General features: G+C 32.3%; 1 protein-coding gene across 2 annotated transcripts in view; it reads left to right on the forward strand.

Annotated features, from left to right (window-relative positions):
• The first annotated feature begins 618 nt into the window (after positions 1-618).
• Positions 619-19,707, forward strand: part of LOC127729377 (influenza virus NS1A-binding protein homolog) — a 70,636-nt gene continuing 51,547 nt past the window's right edge. The window contains exons 1-2 of one of the 2 annotated variants that reach the window (XM_052237196.1): positions 619-656; positions 11,147-11,200. The gene's annotated coding sequence lies outside the window, so the exon portion shown is untranslated. Of the gene's footprint in view, positions 657-11,010; positions 11,201-19,707 lie in introns of those variants that run through there. The other variant, XM_052237195.1, reaches the window with a different exon arrangement.

The following is a 19,707-nucleotide window of genomic DNA, read 5'->3' on the forward strand; positions in this document are numbered from 1 at the left end:
TTTTGTATCCACCTGGATCTTATTTCTAAACACTTAATTATATAATTGCCTAGGCACATAAGAGTTGGTAAATGCTCATTTGTGAACAGCCAGAAATATTTTTTATCCTTGGGTAATTCTTTAAAATTATTACAAAAACTGTTTACTTTATCCCATAATAAAATAAAAAAATATATTAAAATAAAAATGTCAATGCATATTTTTTTAATAAAATAAAAAAATATATTAAAATAAAAATGTCAATGCATATTTTTTTAATATATTTATTTTAATAATATTTTTATTAAGTTTTCTTGTCGCTAAATAGTCTTCTTGTCGCTTCTTGTCGCTAAATTTATTCTTCTTGTCGCTTCTTGACGCTTCTTGTCGCTTCTTGTCGCTAAAATTCTTCTTGTCGCTAATTAGTGAGACCGACTGCAAATATTAAGGTGGGTTTGATTTATTTTGCCCACATTCAGAAATTTAAATAATTTGGTTTTTAATTTTGTATATGTCATTCAAATCTAAATTAGACTCAAGTTAAATATAAACACATTTTCACTGCCTTAACTGCCTACTCGCCGAAAGAAAGTATTCAATGTTTTTCCAACATATAAATTCAGTTGGTAGTCAAACATTCCTGAACTTGTGAAAAGAGCTCACGCATGGTGATTGAGGTAAGTATATATTGAAAACAGAAATTAGTCTACAGTAAATGATGGCAGATGTCATCCTTTAAATGAACAATAAATAACATACTGAGAGTGTGAGTTTTTGTAAAAATATGTTGAATTTTTAAACAATTCCTTGGTAAACAGTGCGACAATGACTACTTGTCAGTGTAAATTATAAAATTATTTGTTACCCTTTTCCTTAGTCAAAATAATTGTGACGCTTGAAAGGCTATTTTAACGTTTTACTGTGACGCCTTCCTATGACATTACTAGTATAACATCAAAGCCATTGGTTTCATCTGGACTTAGAGAAAACTTTTGCAATGAAATCTTTATTGAATACTGACGTTAAGAAATGTTTGCACACTATGATAACATGTATAAATATAAAAAAAATTTTATCAAAATTTCCCTGATTTCCCATGATCGTTCACTTTGGGAGAATATTGAATATATCTACCAAAAAAACTCCCTAATATTTGATAGACCCTAATATCTGACATGTCTTTATGTATATCATCTGAAAATTTAGGTCTGTCAAATTTTACAATTTGGTTTTAAAAGTTATTGTAGTGTTCAAGCTGAATGAACTATCTGTAGAAAATGTTCCTGACTCCGTGAAGGTTTCCATAAGTCTTCGCCAGAAGTCGCGTTCCAGATGAACAAATAATGCTTCCGTTTTAGAAGTGTCATCACACCAGACAAAGTAAAGTTCTACAAGTCACCCTAGGATTCCCGACATGCTCTAAAGAAGCTCCAAGGAAAAATTTGTCGACCTCGATTTTCAGTAATATTGCCTTATGTCGTCACATGAGTTTTGAAAAATTATCAATCCAAATGCACATGATTCCAATATTGGACAAAATAAACATGTTATTCTCTAATATGGACTTTGAATTGTCTGCTGTCATTTTCTCCAACATTGAAATAGCCACACAGGATGCAGAATATAGAGTATTATAAGCAAGAAACCATAGAAAAATTTGATTTTGCAATGTTTGTTTATGTTCCGCCTTCTTTGTTATTAAAATTGTAGGGGGGCCCAGGGCTTGAAATTAGCGGTTGTCTGGTCGTCATAGACAACTTCAAAATTGTGGTGGGCAACTTAAAACTTTGCAATTTAACTGTTTGGTTGTCAGGTTGTTTTATTGCTGGTAAGGAAAAAAAAATCATGTAAAATTTCACCTGAGAATGATGCTTTCAGGTCTCTTTATGTATTGCAAGTTTTGTTTATTCATAGAACCTATAATTTATTGAAAGCGTTAATGCGATCCTTCAATTTTCCCTGAAGTCTCCCTGTCAGGTTCTGAAGGTTTTTTGGACCTGAGTGGTCTTTTGTTCCAGTTAATTGTAATTGTTCAAGCATTACTGGTCTAGTCAGTGTTTTATCAGTCTTTTACATTATGAGTATTACAAAATTCTTACATCTCCACTGGTCATTTGGTCCAGTTATTGATGTCAGTTTACTGATCCAAACCATTTATTACTGGACATTGCAACATGTCTGACGGACCTTGGGAATGACTGCTCTGTTGGCTCTTCACTAAGTCTGCACAAAAATCTTCTCCAACTACTAGTCTGAAGACCAATATTCATACATTTTCCTTATGTGTCTTAACAAAGCTGTGCAAAAATTTACTTGTCTAGGGGCATCTTACTTGTGGCTAACAGTGAAGGCTGTTAACTTCTCCCTGTTCATGCTGTTGGCTCTTCACTTCTCTCAGTTTGGTTGCCATGGAGAAGTCAATTCTCCATATAATTCTGAAGTGTGGTGACCCCTGTTTGTCTGTCTGAATAGAGTCCAGGTTGATGAACCTACATGGCCAACATTGCCTCTAATAGAGCATAGAGGTCAAAGTTGAGTTTTTGGCTTATATCTCCAAAACTAAAGGAATTAAAGAAAACCTATCAGGATATCATATATATGGTAATGTCTACTCTGAAAATTTTAGAAAAATCTGTGAATTTGTTTTGGAGTTACATTTTGTATTGCCCTAAAATGTAGATTGTTTGTCTCACCTTTCTGGTAGTGTTGTTTGTCAGCATCAACAATTGTTAAGTTTTTTTTATAGGAACTACTTGTGATAGATCTATGATCTTTTCTATAAAGTTGCATTACTATCAGTCATATCAGTTTGACGACTAATTCGAGGCCCTGCCACCGTAGGTCATGGTCCAGAGACTTTGAATAAATTAGCAATTTTCAATGTTAAGTTTGACAGGAACTACTTATGATATAGACAATGAAGTTTCTGCAGAGTTGCATTACTATCAGTACATCTCAGTTTGACAATCATTTTGACGAGCTACCCCTATGTCATAGTCTGATAGGCGAGACATATCTCTGTGTTAACAGTTTATTTAGACTTTATTGACAGTTCTTGGCTATAGTTTTGAAAAGAAAATGAGTAAGAATAAAAGGAGAAATTGTTAAATGATTAGCATGGCAAGTTCTATCTACCTTCATGGAAATTTATGAAATTTGGGCAGAAGCTTGTTTTAAATATGACCAAAATACAGTATCCAGAGCAAAATTAAAAAAAAAATTATTTTCATTTTTCCAAATTTTACTGATAAATGGACTTACTTTTTAAGTCAACATTATACTTTTACACTGACAGCAGCAATTGCAGGAGAGACAAAGGGTTCTGAAGAACCCCATAGGAATTTTATTCAATTTTACCCCTATAGCCCATTTTGTGTAGTTTTCACGAAAATTTGGCTTACCTATGGCATGTATGGTAAGTCTACAATACCACAAACTGACATAAAATACATGTACTTAAACATGTTAAAATACTTCATGTAAATTATGTCGTCAATATGTTTGATAAAATTTACATTACAATATCTGTTGTCAACTTAATGTATATGAAATTAAAAAATGTAATGGGATGAGACAATTATCCACGAAAGAACAATGATCTTAACTTATAGATTTGTATGATTATATTGTACATGTACATGTTTCATATTTTTCCTGAAGTTTATTGCATTTTATAAACTATTGAAGGGCAAGGAATATTAATTTCCTTTCATGTAGTATGCCCAACTTTTTCTTCCCGCTATTCCATTATAGTATCAGTGATTGCTTTGGGGGAAAAAGGCAGCAATGAAAGTAGGTACTTTTATGAACAATGAGGCTAGACTTAAAAATATTTCTGTTTGCCCAAACACTACCGACCAGTCTCAGGTGGGGGTAGGTAGGTAGGGAAATTCTTTTTTTATGCCCCCGCCGTAGCGGAGGGGGCATTAAGTTTTACCCTTGTCCGTCTGTACGTACGTACGTACGTACGTACGTCCCGAAATTGGTTTCCGTTCTCTAACTTCAGTTTGCCTCAACCAAATGTTATGAAACTTATACACAATGCTTATTACCACAAAACACAGATCAAGTTTGAATTTTGGTGGCGTCACTTTAACCGATCTAGAGTTATGCCCCTTTATAAAAGGAAATATTGCAAAATTTTTAGTTTCCGTTCTCTAACTTAAGTTTGCCTCAACCAAATGTTATGAAACTTATACACAATGCTTATTACCACAAAACACAGATCAAGTTTGAATTTTGGTGGTGTCACTTTAACCAATCTAGAGTTATGCCCCTTTATAAAAGGAAAAATTGCAAAATTTTTATTTTCTTCTAAATATCAAGTTTATATAATATATTTTTAAAATTGGAGTTATCTTCCTTTGACCATGATTATAGTTGAATCAACTACAATCATTGCTTTATACAATGCAATGTTTAATTTTGACTTCCACTGATAAAACACAGATCAAGTTGAATTTGGGTAGTGTCACTTTAACCATTATTGAGTTATGCCCCTTTATAAATAGAAAGATTGCAAAATTTTTTAGTTTCCATTCTGTAACTGAAGTTTTCCCCAGCCAAACATTATGAAACCTATACACAATATTCATTACCACAAAACTCAGTAAGGATCAAGTACAATTTTTTTGTTTCAGTTCTCTAACTTGAGTTTGCCTCAACCAAATGTTATGAAACTTATACACAATGCTTATTACTACATAATACAGATTAAGTACGAAATTAGGTGGCAACACTTTTACCATTCTAGAGTTATGTCCCTTTATAAACATAAAAATTGCTGAATTTTTTAGTTTGTCTCAACCAAATGTTGTAAAACTTATACACAACCGTTCTAGAGTTATGCGTGTTTACAAATAGAAAAATTGCTGAATTTTTAGTTTCTGTTCTCTACTTAAGTTAGCCTCAACCAAATGTTATGAGACTTACACACAATGCTTATTACCACAAAACTCAGATCAAGTTCAAATTTGATTAGCGTCACTTTTACCGTTCTTCAGTTATGTCCCTTTATAACTATATGATATGCAAGCGGGGGCATCATCTGTGTCCACATGTGGACACTATCCACATTTATTTTTTTTTTTTACTTTTAGAGAAAAATAGGGGAAAAAATTATTTTACCTTGTAAACAACTTTTAAAATGAAAGACTATTATAGAGTTTTGTATAAATTGTCAGACACATATGCCATGATCTATAATTTTGTACTAGAAAGATTTTTTCTATTAACAGTTTTTTTTTCAGCATTCATCCTCAATGTTCACACTTTTTTCTGAATGTTTACATTGTAAATACAGACAAACATTTTAAATGAGTTTATACTCGGTACTACGAGAGAAAAATATTTCCTTGAAATAAGAAGAGAGATCAATGATAAAATCACACCAACAAAATGGAACTGCACCTTCACGAACAAAACAGTGATAGTACAATTGCTTATAGACAGTTCAAAATATAAGGAGCTGTTTGATAACTGTGAAAAATTCCAGGAAAATATTAAAAACAAAACCAGAAATATATTATTCCAAATGCATATAGAAAGATTGAAAATTATGGACAACAAATAGCAAGACATATAGTGCATATACGTATATATATACATGTACATATATCTCAAAATGGAGGAAATGACAAACAAATGAAAATAGTGTTTTTCATAAGTGACATATATATACAAACACAGAGTCTGAAGCTCTGGACAAATATTAAAAGCTATGAAAATGAAATTAATTAATTAATAAAAAGGTCCCTGTAAATATGCCATGCATGATACTTTTATTGTTTTATATTTATATGTGCTGTACATATGTTGGAAGAAACGTTTTTGTTTTGTTCTTTCAAATTTAAAGTTAAGGAAAAACTCCATATATTTAAAGTGTCTCCTAATTTTAGGAGGCTCATACTAAGAAGAAGAATGGAAGAAGTTTATTTGAATACAAAATTCAAATACAAAACACTTGAACAAAACACTGTTGACAGAACTTCTGTCAGAATAATATCATTTTAATCAAATTTTAATGCCGAATCAAATTCCTGAACAACTTGGATTGGTTCCTCAAAATCGAGCTCAAACGAGTGTCCCGATCGGTCAGAGACAGTCGCACAAATTTCATCAGTTTTCCGTAGCATGAAATCATCATCACACACTTTATCAAACACCTCTTTCCATGTTTTAGCGTTTTCAAAACGATAGAATTTGTTGGAAACTACGGGTTTTGATTTTAATCCAACCTTTATTTGTACTAGACGGTAACATGTTTTTAGCTCACCTGGCCCAAAGGGCCAAGTGAGCTTTTCTCATCACTTGGTGTCCGTCGTCCGTCGTCGTCGTTAACTTTTACAAAAATCTTCTCCTCTGAAACTACTGGGCCAAATTTGACCAAACTTGGCCACAATCATAATTGGGGTATCTAGTTTAAAAAATGTGTCCGGTGACCTGGCCAACCAACCAAGATGGCCGCCATGGCTAAAAATAGAACATAGGGGTGAAATGTAGATTTTGGCTTATATCTCTGAAACCAAAGCATTTAGAGCAAATCTGACATGAAGTAAAATTGTTTATCAGGTCAAGATCTATCTGCCCTGAAATTTTCAGATGAATCGGACAACCCGTTGTTGGGTTGCTGCCCCTGAATTGGTAATTTTAAGGAAATTTTGCAGTTTTTGGTTATTATCTTGAATATTATTATAGATAGAGATAAACTGTAAACAGCAATAATATTCAGCAAAGTAAGATCTACAAATAAGTCAACTTGACCGAAATGGTCAGTTGACCACTTAAGGAGTTATTGCCCTTTATAGTCAATTTTTAACAATTTTTCGTAAATTTTTGTAATCTTTTACCAAAATCTTCTCCTCTGAAACTACTAAGACAAATTTAACCAAATTGTCCACAATCATCATTAGGGTATCTAGTTTAAAAAATGTGTCCGATGACCCCGTCTGCGAACCAAGATGGTCAACATGGCTAAAAAATAGTACATATGGTAAAATGCAGTTTTTGGCTCATATCTCTGAAACCAAAGCATTTAGAGCAAATCTGATGAGGATAAAATTGTTCATTAGGTCAAGATCTATCTGCCCTGAAATTTTCAGACCAATCAGACAACACGTTGTTGGGTTGCTGCCCCTGAATTGGTAATTTTAAGAAAATTTTGCAGCTTTTGGTTATTATCTTGAATATTATTATAGATAGAGATAAACTGTAAATAGCAAAGTTAGATCTACAAATAAATCAACATGACCAAAATTGTCAATGGACCCCTTAAGGAGTTATTGCCCTTTATAGTCAATTTTTTACAATTTTCATAAATTTTATGAATTTTTGTAAATTTTTATACGACCGCAAAAAAATTTTTGTGGTCGTATATTGGTATGACGTTGGCGTCGTCGTCGTCGTCATCCGGCGGCGTCGTCGTCCGAATACACATTAGTTTTCGCACTCTAACTTTAGTTTAAGTAAATGGATCTCAATGAAATTTTACCATAAGGTTCAATACCACAAAAGGAAGGTGGGGATTGATTTTGGGGGTTATGGTACTAACAGTTAAGGAATTAGGGGCCAAAAGGGGCCAAAAATAAGCATTTTTGTAACTTCCAGACATAACTTGTGTGTAAGTGTATGGATCTCTCTGACATTGTACCACAAGGTTCCATATCACAAAGGGAATGCTGGGATTGATTTTGGGGGTAATTGCCTCCAAATTTTAGGAATTGGGGGCCAAAAAGGGGCAAAAAACAAGCATTTTTATACGACCATGACAATATCTTGTTTGTAAGTGTATGGATCTTTATGAAATTGTACTACAAGGTTCCATATCACAAAAGGAATACTGGGATTGATTTTTGGGGTAATTTCCTCCAAATTTTAGGAATTAGGGGCCAAAAAGGGGCAAAAAACAAGCATTTTTCTAGTTTCATGACAATAACTTGTTTGTAAGTGTATGGATCTTTATGAAATTGTACTACAAGGTTCCATATCACAAAGTGAAGGCTGGGATTGATTTTGGGGTTAATTGCCTCAAAATTTTAGTAATTAGGGGCCATAAAAGGGCAAAAAAAACATGCATTTTTCTAGTTTCAGGACAATAACTTGTGTGTAAGTGTATGGATCTTTATGAAATTGTACTGCAAGGTTCCATATCACAAAGGGAAAGCTGGAATTGAGTTTGGGGGTAATTGCCCTAAATGTTTAGGAATTTGGGGCCAAAAAGGGGCCAAAAAACAAGCATTTTTCTAGTTTCCAGACAATAACTTGTGTTCAAGTGTATGAATCTCTCTGAAATTGTACTGCAAGGTACCATACCACAAAGGGAAAGCTGGGATTGAGTTTGGGGGTGATGAATCATAAGGGGGTTCAAAAAATTGGGGGGGGGATTTTTTTTTCCTTTTTTTTCTTTAACATTTTCCATTTTAAATTGGTTATTTCTGATTTATATATAAAAGCAAATAATAATGATATGGTTTGAATAGGCATACATGTGAACCTCCCGACGGGAGTACAATAATCCCGTTTTCAGGGGTCTCCTCCCGACCTCCCGTTGAAGAGGAAAAAATCCCGTGTATGAAATTTTTCATGTATGAAAAATTTCTGCCCAACATATCATCTCAGGCATCTGGTGTAACTGACATTACCTGAAGTTATATTTTACCTGTAAATCAATTAACATGCATAATTATATGGCTTCACTTGTCAGCTTGGGTGTCAAACATACAGGTAATCAACGATTTTTACCTCAGGCTAACTGCCGTTGTGTAACAAAAACTGTGTATTTATTGGGTTACTTCCCTTGATTTATCCTGTTTTAAGTTACTTTCCTTTTAATAATGAAAATTTTTAAAAGAATATAAATAAAATATAAATTGAACAAATAATCATAAAAGGATGGTTATTAAATGATTTTAAATGTCTTAGGACAAATAAAAAAATAATAATTTGAAAATTATTTGAGGATTCTAGACTTCCTTTCAAGGCTTAAATTGAAATTTATATAATAACTATGACTCTAATTTTACAGATAAAATGATTTTCTGAGTTTGCTAATAAAAACTATTTGCAAGAGAAAAAAAAAAAATAAAAACTATTTGCAGATAGCTAAACAAATGTTCTGGTTGCAATGATTGTTTTATAGAATATGAAGTAAAAAATTTAAAGAACATACTGGAAAAATACAATGTTAGATTGAACATGTAGAATATAAAGATGGAGAAACTTTATAAGTACAAGGGTACTATAAACATAATAAATTGGATGGAAAGTTGAAGAAAACACACTTTAAAAGACCATTTTTACAGCACACGGTTACATTTACAACAAAATTAATGTCGATTAAAAACCTCCTGATCTGAGTCCTAATCTCCTGACCAAAATTTCCCAATCTCCTGATCTGAGTTTCACAGTCCATCACATGTATGAATAGGTAAATTGAAAATTTTTAAGTTCTTAGACCACTTTCATTCTGTGTCAGAAACCTATGCTGTGTCAAATATTTAATTACAATCCAAATTCAGTGCTGTATCAAGCTTGAATGTTGTGTCCATACTTGCCCCAACTGTTCAGGGTTCGACCTCTGCGGTCGTATCAAGCTGCGCCCCAGCGGAGCATTTTATTACAAAATATTTTCCACTGTAACTACCGGGCCAAGTTCATTATAGATATAGAAAATAGTAAGGAGCAAGAATGTTCAGTAAAGTAAGATCTACAAACACATCACCATCACCAAAACACAATTTTGTCATGAATCCATCTGTGTCCTTTGTTTAATATGCACATAGACCAAGGTGAGCGACACAGGCTCTTTAGAGCCTCTAGTTCATCCATATCAATTGGAGGCTTTAATACATAACACAAATTGTCCTGTGATAAAGCGAGGTCAGATCGGATCAGGTTATTCTATGCAACAAACTCACGACAAAACTCCGCAAAAATAAAAACATCACGCATTTTGAAGAAAAAAAAAGATTTTGACTCTGGTGCTTTTTTATGGGTCGGTCGGGTTAGGGCAAACCACCCTATTCTTTTTTATGGCCTGATCCTGGTCTTTATTAAGGTGTTTTTGGAATGATTCTTTAATGTCTTTCCTAAAGTTTAATGCCAAATTAGGTTATTCAGATGTTTGGGAATAAAAAAAATGCAGTAAGTTGATAGTTCAGTAAAATAGTTTAGAAAATTCAGCATAATTTTGAATTTATTTCTCACTTTTATTAGCATGATTAGTCCAAGAAGGCCAGCAAAATCCATGCAATATACTTTTTTTCATATTACCAACTTTTGACTCAAGGTTATATAATTTTCTACAGGTTACCTATTCTGTGGTAGGACAAATCAAACATATAATCTGTGCAATTTAGGGGCAAAGTTTACTGTTTTCAGATTATTTTAGCGTGTATAGATAACAAAACAATTATTTTTTCCACAAATTAATGCACCAATTGCAAGCTTGATTTTTCTTCTTTAAGTAGCTCTTACTTGACCGAGTACCAGGATGTCCTACTAAAGAATAGGTAACCTGTTGAAAAATTATATAATTCCGAGTCAAAAGTTGGTAATATGAAAATAGTCTATTGTAATATTCTCTTGAACATTTCAGTAGAGGAATGTTAAATGGCTGACAGAATTATTATTTGCTAAATTTTATAGAAAAATTAAAAAAAAAAATTTTGACCAATGTCTCCTGTTACTGGTGATAATACTTCTCTATATATAGTACAGTATCATACATGTATGCAATGACAAACATTTGTAAATAACTACCATTTACAATTTAAGCATGTTAAGATAAACATTGAGAAAACTTGTGCTACCTTTCAGTTGTAAATATTTACAGTACTGTACACAAGTAAATAAACATGTTTTGAAACAAAGGATAAGATCAATACTGTGGCCTAATATAAGTACAACAATGACCTAATTTAAGGACAATTTTCCAATACACCAATAAGAATCAGGATTGGATAAAATGTCAATACATATAATTTTATCAATGGTTGAATAATTAATATTGGGTTCAAGGTTACACATGGTTTAAATGTTTTGTTATTAGTTCCAATCAAGGATTTATAACTAATATACCTCCTTGTTTCAATCAAGTGGTTGTGATTTTGCCAAGACATTGATTATGAATTATTAATTGCGTATTGATGTTGTTAATTGTATTTTGCAGACCATATGTATAATTAGATAGTACAGGGATTGGACCGATGTATTACAAATTTAGGTAAGTAAGACTTTTTAGTTTTTTTGAGTGGATGTTGGTGGCATGATAGAATCAATAAATGTTTAGAAGGTGTTTATTGAAAATTTCCAAAAGAATTCCAAAGACCCAATGGAATGAACTAATGAATTTCTCATGGGCATGAGTTACATTTCTGAATCTCATTAACACAGTCAAATGGTAAAAAGTTAATTATACCAACCAGTCAGTCCCTTTATGTGAAGCAACAAACAACCCATGTATCTCAGTTCTAGAATTGTATTTGTTAAGGATTTTTCAGTTTAAGAGACAGTGAAGAGCTTGTCCTATGGGGGTGGATGACTGTCAATTTAAAAAAAATGAATGAATGAAATTGAAATCCTATGCAAAATAAAAAACAGTAAATATTATGAGAAGTGATATATCAACCATCTAATACAAGACTAATGTTGAATCTAACAGAAATAACCCTGACTACAAATGGCTACCTTCGGACAAAATTTAGAACATTTTGAAATGGGCTGACTAATACCAAACTTTTGTGAAATGATACATCTTGTTCACGTGATCCCCTTTAAATGTGTTTTATAAACCAGCAGAAATTAACATATGATCATGATGATTGCCATCTCAATTGGAGATAGAAATTTGGACAAAAAAGAATTAGCGGTAGTTAAATTATGCAAGGGTTTTATTAATTTTTGGTTTAGGCATCTGCCAACCCAATTTTTCAAAATTTTATTCCCATTTGCTCTTCCATATTCATTATTCCTGAATTATGAATAAAAATATATGTGTAGTTGTATTTTAAGGTGCCTCTATACCATTGAAATCCAAGGAGCCTTTTAAAATTGATGGGGCTATTCAGGTTCCTGTGTTCCCTCTTGTTTTATGCCTTGCTTTTTATTACCCTTAGTTATAGAAAGCAAGTGACTGGTATCTATAAAGGTAATCAGACTCATAGTTAAGGATAATTTTTTGTCCTTTTCAAGTATATTTAGTTTCCTAAGGGCATTGGAAACCAAACGCGCAAAATGGTAAAAGTTTCTTTTGAATATCTACAGTATTCCCAGAGAATCGTTAAGATTCTGTAAGTCGCTATTGAATGAAACTTTTGAATTTAACCTACTAAGATATGAAATGACATGCATAACAGTTACTAATTTCAGTACAAACATGACAAGTGTGTTTGATGTATGGTTAAAAATATTCCTAATTTAACAGTTCCCAACACCAGTCAGAGTATGTCAGTATTATGTAATAGGTAAGGTCCTGTAAGATTGTTATTTTTATCAAATTCAAGGGTTTTTAATTGTGTCAAGGTTTTATTTTGTTTTCGTTTGTGACTTTAAACTACGCAATCTTTATACTTAAATAAAAATATGTAGGACAGTTGTTTAATTGACATTCATTTTATATTAAATATTGATTTGAAAGATTCTTTTTATAATTTCACTTAGCTGTAAATCATTGTCTGTATTTTCTACATGTGGCATGAAGCATGAAATGTGCATTTATTACAATTTTAAAAGATGCATTCAGTTGTAATTGCATTTTGCAGTTTCAAAGAGAAAAAAACAACTATTAGTCTGTTTGAATATTTAATATATCTTTATATCATATTTTTTATGTTTGTAATTTATTTTTTTGTTCCAATTTAGCCAATGAATCTAATCAATTGAATTACAAAACTTTTAAAGTTTTCAGTCCAACATTTTGTTTACTATACTCTTCTTTTTTTTTTTTTACAGTTCTTGTCAAATTCTGAACTTAAAATTCTTAGAGTTTGATGTTAAGAGGTCAGGCCTGCATTTTACAAAAACTAAAATTGATCGTTAACTGAACTTCAGTGTTCATGACTCACAATTTAAGGTGTAAAATTTATTTGAGACACCCATGCCGGATTATAAAGTCAGCATAATTTCAAAGTCAAACACAACTTCCGCTGACTTGTCAAGGTCAAAACTAAATGAATTTGTTAATTCTTTTCAATGAATTAATTAATTGTTGAATTGGTAAAGTAATCACATCTAATCTAGTGAAGTCAAATATATAATGACAAAATGGCATAAATGAAGCAAATAGGACCATCAACATGAGTTTCCCAATATCTCAGACTTTGATATGAGGTTCCAACTATGATGTTTCAATTGTTAGTCCCCTAAAGACAAAGTCGAAGGAGACTATAGGTTTGCACTCCGTCTGTCTGTCCATCCGTCAGTCCAGATATTGATTTGATTTTACCATGACAGTGTATGTTTACTTGTGTTTGTTAATATGTCTTTTTGATGGAGTTAAGTCACTGCCTAAGTTAGGAACCTGTATCAGTGGTTGTCATTTGTTGATGTGGTTCTTAAGTGTTTCTAGTTTCTCATTTTTTATACAGATTCGACCGTTGGTTTTCCTGTTTGAATTGTTTTACACTAGTCATTTTGGGGCCCTTTATAGCTTGCTGTGTGAGCCAAGGCTTCGTGTTGAAGGCCGTACTTTGACCTATAATTGTTTATTTTTTACACATTGTGACTTGGATGGAGAGTTGTCTCATTGGCACTCATACCACATCTTCTTATTTCTATCTATAACAGATAGCAAATCTCAGTCTAATTTTATTTATACTCAGATAGAACAACTTACAATTTTAGAACAATTATATAAGGACTTTTGTTAGTGGATTCACATTTCTAAGAACAAAAAAAGATTTCATTTCTACTACAAGTAATTCATGTACTGTTTTCTGTGTATTGTTTTGTGGACTTAAGTTTGTCTTTACTCTTTTTTGCCATGGTGTTGTCTAAGTTTTTTTCAACTTTTGATTTGTGCTTGTTCCCTGGTATCTCATTCTCCCTCATTTTAATTAGATTTTTACAGAAAAAGTCATTTTAAAGGATTACGCTTGTAGGTCATCTGAATTGATCCTTTTGTGTAGAATGAATTTAAATTGTTTGGGCTAACCAAAATTATGTTAAGGTCTGCCAAGATTTTTATGCCCCCGCTATGCCCCCGCCTAAGTGGAGGGGGCATTTAGTTTTACCTTTGTTCGTCTTTAGTTTGCCTCAACCAAATGTTATCAAACTTATACACAATGCTTATTACCACAAAACACAGATCAATTTTGAATTTTGGTGGCGTCACTTTTACTGTTCTAGAGTTATGCCCCTTTACAAATGGAAAAATTGCTAAATTTTTCATTTTTATACGACCGCAACAAATTTTTGTGGTCGTATATTGGTATGACGTTGGCGTCGTCGTCGTCCGAAGACACATTGGTTTTCGCACTCTAACTTTAGTTTAAGTGAATGGATCTCTTTGAAATTTTACTATAAGGTTAAATACCACAAAAGGAAGGTTGGGATTGATTTTGGGGGTTAAGGAATTAGGGGCCAAAAAGGGGCCAAAAATAAGCATTTTCTAGTTTCCAGACAATAACTGTGGAATGGTGTATGGATCTCTCTGAAATTATACTTCAAGTTTCCATACCACAAAGGGATGGTTAGGATTTGCTTTGGGGGGGAAGGGGGTCATGGCTCAAACCGTTTAGGAATTAGGGGCAAAAAAGGGGGAAAAACAAGGTTGTCCTGGTTAATGGACAAATACTTTAGTACAAAACATAATTTAAAGCAGTGTAAGGGAGATAAATCAAATACATCATTGAAATTACCTCCCTTACACTGCTTTTAAATTATGTATCAAGTAATGGTTAATGAACAATTAAGATAATTTAAAACAGTGTAAGGGAGGTAATCCAAATACAACGTTTGGCTACTTCCCTTACACTGCTTTTAAATTATGTTTAAAGAAATGCATATATATTTATAAAGGAAGACCAGTAAAAATATCTGCAAATGTTACATCTTTTTTATTTACAAAAAAATCCATATGAAAGATCTGACACTATATTTTAAATTCTATTATAAAATAGATTAAGTTAGCACTATGGTAAATTTAAATGGGTAATTATGGTTGCAAACTCCATTGGAAATTTGAATTGAGATTATGACCATATCTTGAGGGAAAGAATATTTTGGGGGAAAAAAAGGGGGTGGGGGGGGTAAAAAAAAATTGTGGGGGGGTCAATTTTTTCTCATTTCAGATTTCAGAAATTAAAAAGAATTATTCTTCAAATATTATTTTTTTTCAAATTTCAAATATTGAAAAATTTCAAGAAGTAATCTTTAATTGCACAGTATGGCGCATTAGATTTGTAAAATCTTTGACCACATTTATATGCAAGTACCTTTTCCATGGAAATTTTATAGCCCCACCCCCTCATCATGGTTTATTGACTTTGAAACTTTTACATAGTTTACAAGTTAATGTTAGGGTTTGTTTAAAGGGAACAACTTATAATAAGTCAATGGTATTTGGTATGCAGTTGTATTAGCATTGGTACATCTCATTTCCATGGAGATTGTTTAGCCATGTACCTTCAGTCATGGTTCATTGAATTTGAATATTTGCATAACTTACATGTTAAAGTATTGCTGTTTTAATTTCAACATTTGCATTATCAAAATTACAAAAAGGCGAGACATATCTCTGTGATAACAGTTTATGAATATAGGTCATTGTGATTAATCAGGTCAAACAAACAAAAATATAGATGCACAAGACAAGGTTTTAGAGCTTGTTTCCTGACCATATTTATGGGAAAAAAATAGTTGGTTGCTTGTAAAACTGAAAGTGTTAATTAAGAAAACAGGAAGTTACAATAAATATTCAAATTTTCACTAAACATGGCACTAATATATCTAATATTAGTAATAGTGTTTAGCTCATTGACTCTTCTTTCTTGAAGTACCTTATCTGTCTTTATATCTCAACAGATGACAAAGTTACAACATTTCAAACATACACAGTTACATTTGAAAATACATGTTCTACTTTTAATGAGTGTGTCTTTATTTTGAACTCTGCTATCTATGATCATGATGATAAATTCTTTGTGCTCTCCTTTTGTATACATGACACTTGAATATTGTACTTGTCAATGTCAAATGCTATTATATTTGACTTGTCATAAATATTATGAGCTTAAGGTAAGCAAAGGTATATTCCCTAATTATGAAATACTTGTACAAAAAAATACAATACAATTATTCTATGTTGTAAAGTTTGAGAAATGATTATTCTTGAATTTTGTCATTAATTTTAAGTGATAAAGTATTTTTCTTAATTATAAAATGTATGAATATAAATGTTATTTATGATTGTTTTCATATAGTTTATTTAAAGAAACAACTACATATTCTTGGCTTTTGTCATTGTCTCGCCTGCTACGAAAGTCGTGGAAAGCGAGACTTAGGGATTGTTTTTCCAGCAACGTCATCACAGTTGGCATCAACAATTGTTAAGTTTTCTGCTTAAGTTAGTTTGATAGGAAGTCCTTGTGATAGATCATTGATATTTTCTATAAAGTTGCATTACTATCAGTACATATCAGTTTGACGATTATTTCAAGGCCCTGCCCCCTAGGTGATGGTTCAGCAACTTGAATTAATAAGCAATTTTCAATGTTGAGTTTTCTGCTTAAGTTAGTTTGGTAAGAACTACTTGTGATAAATCAATGATATCTTCTATAAAGTTGCATTACTATCAGTACATATCAGGTTGAAGACTTTGTCAACTCCCTGCCCCTGTAGGTCATGGTCCAGTGACTTTCAATTAATTACCAATTTTCAATGTTAAGTTTTCTTAAGTTAGTTGGATAGGAACTACTTACATTAGACAATGATATTTTCTATAAAGTTACATTGCTATCTTTACATCTCAGTTTGTTGATCATTTCGAGGCCTTGCCCACTAGTTAATGGTCCAGCGACTGAATTAATTAGAAATGTTGCTGTCCATCAGATTGTCTTTTTCTGAATCTTATGCGGACAGGCTAGACATATCTCTGTGTCAGCAGTTTATTATTTTTTCCAAGTTAACAAAGGTATCTTCTCTTGTTGAGAATAAAACATGTAATCAGATTATATGTAGTATAGTAGAATAATAAAAGACCTGGATGAAATATTTAGGTTAATTGAGATCAATGTCTATGTTATCTCCTAATACCACTTTTTCATTTTGCTGTGATTCTTATTTGAGTCTTTCTATTAATACTTTGTTGCTATATGAACATAAAAGTGTTTAAAAGTTAGCTGTTTGTTGGTCTAGCGATTCTAGTATCAGGGTCATATGTTCTCACTGAATATGAGTGGACAATAAATGTACAACCAATTAACCATCCATACATACATCTTTCAGAGATGATATCATCTTGGGTTTTAAAGTTACCCCTAAATGGAACTATGGTATGATATATCAGATCAATAGCCAATGTCTTTTATCGTCTATTTTACAAAGATCAACTTAAAGTTTTATCACCTTGACACTTAAACATGCATTATCAGAGGTCATTCAACTCTTAGAGCAATCACCAATAGGTCATTGTAGTCATGACCAGACACCTGTAATTCTGATGATGTCATAATATAACCACATGGTTTAAAAATTTGCAATTCAGGTGCCTGTAAGTAAATTCTTTAGTTCTTGAAATACTTTTAATGCTAGTTTTTATAGTTTTTTGGAAATTACTTTTCTGATTCATGTATAGTGTTTTAAACACCTTTGAACCCATAATTCACATACAAATTTCATTTTTATAAAGCAGAGGAAATAAAGTTTTTACATAATTTTAAATACTTTATAATTTCAAGTTATACTACTTTCTGTACACAAAGACTGTTTTAAGAACAGTTATACAAAAGAGTTAATATAAACATTAAACACACAGAGTAAATGTACTTGCTATAAAGGGTATTCAGTTTAGGTCATAAAGGGTGATTACATCTTTTCAGACTTTTTTTGGAAAGAGTTTTAAACAAATTTGTGTGCCTGAGGGAACATTACATTTTAAGGAAACCTACAGTCTTGAACAACAAAACATCTTGAACATAATCAATTTGTGGGAATTAGAATTTTGATATCTGTTTAATCAATGATAATGTTTAAGAATTAATAGAAACATACAGACTTTTGTCATTGAACATCTCAAACAATACTACAAACTTTTCTGGACTACTTCTATTTACTTAATGGCTTTCTGTCTTTGACACATCTTATTTTCAGCCAGCCTTTCTCAAATTTATCTTCTTTTTTTTTTGTAATGTTGTAGGTATTTTTTATCTTTTTACCTTTTAACCATGATATTGCCCTTCCTTTTTCCACTCAATTTTTTTACTACCCCTTTATTATCTTCTGATAATTTGCTTTCTTTCTTTACATTTCATCATTTGATGATTTTCTTTTTATAACCCCACTGTCGGAGTTTGTATTCACCTTCATCCAAAATATTTTCTGTCACACTTTTCTCAGGTACAAATGTACTACTGAACAGAATTCCTTCATATTTGATCAACAGCTTGACATTGATATGTTGTAATGTGTGACCTCTATTTGGATTGGTCAGACATTTACTTCCTGTTTGTAGATTCTTTGATTTAATAATTATGTTGAATGAACTTACCCGGCCACATTCTGTATGTGCCTGTCCCAAGTCGGGAGCCTGTAGTTCAGTGGTTGTTGTTGGTTCATGTCTGTCATATTTGTTTTTCGTAAATTTTTATGCCCCAGCCGTAGCGGAGGGGGCATTAAGTTTTACCCGTGTCCATACTTACAGACGGATGTATGTCCCAAAGTTGGTTTCCGTTCTCTAACTTTAGTTTGCCTCTACCAAATATTATGAAAAATATACACAATGCTTATTACCACAAAACACAGATCAAGTTTGAATTTTGGTGGTGTCACTTTTACTGTTCTAGAGTTATGCTCCTTTACAAACTGAAAAATTGCTGAATTTTTCGTTTCCGTTCTCTAACTTAAGTTTGCCTCAACCAAATGTTATGAAACTTATTTGTTTTTATACGACCGCAAAAATTAAAAATTTTTTGGTCGTATATTGGTATGACGTTGGCGTCGTCGTCGTCCGGCGTCGTCCGAAGACACATTGGTTTTCGCACTCTAACTTTAGTTTAAGTGAATGGATCTCCATGAAATTTTACCAAAAGGTTCAATACCACGAAAGCAAGGTTGGGATTGATTTTGGGGGTTATGGTACCAACAGTTAAGGAATTAGGGGCCAAAAAGGGGCCAAAAATAAGCATTTTTGTAACTTCCAGACAATAACTTGTGTGTAAGTGTATGGATCTCTCTGACATTGTACCACAAGGTTCCATATCACAAAGGAAAGGCTGTAATTGATTTTGGGGGTAATTGCCTCAAAATTTTAGGAATTAGGGGCCAAAAAAGGGGCAAAAAACAAGCATTTTTCTAGTTTCATGACAATAACTTGTGTGTAAGTGTTTGGATATTTCTGAAATTGTACTACAAGGTTCCATATCACAAAGGGAAAGCTGGAATTGAGTTTGGGGGTAATTGCCCGAAACTTTTAGGAATTGGGGGCCAAAAAGGGGCCAAAAATAAGCATTTTTCTAGTTTCCAGACAATAACTTGTGTTCAAGTGTATGGATCTCTCTGAAATTGTACTGCAAG

This window comes from Mytilus californianus, unplaced genomic scaffold (assembly GCF_021869535.1).
Source record: "Mytilus californianus isolate M0D057914Y unplaced genomic scaffold, xbMytCali1.0.p SCAF_2, whole genome shotgun sequence".
Taxonomy (NCBI): Eukaryota; Metazoa; Mollusca; class Bivalvia; order Mytilida; family Mytilidae; genus Mytilus; species Mytilus californianus.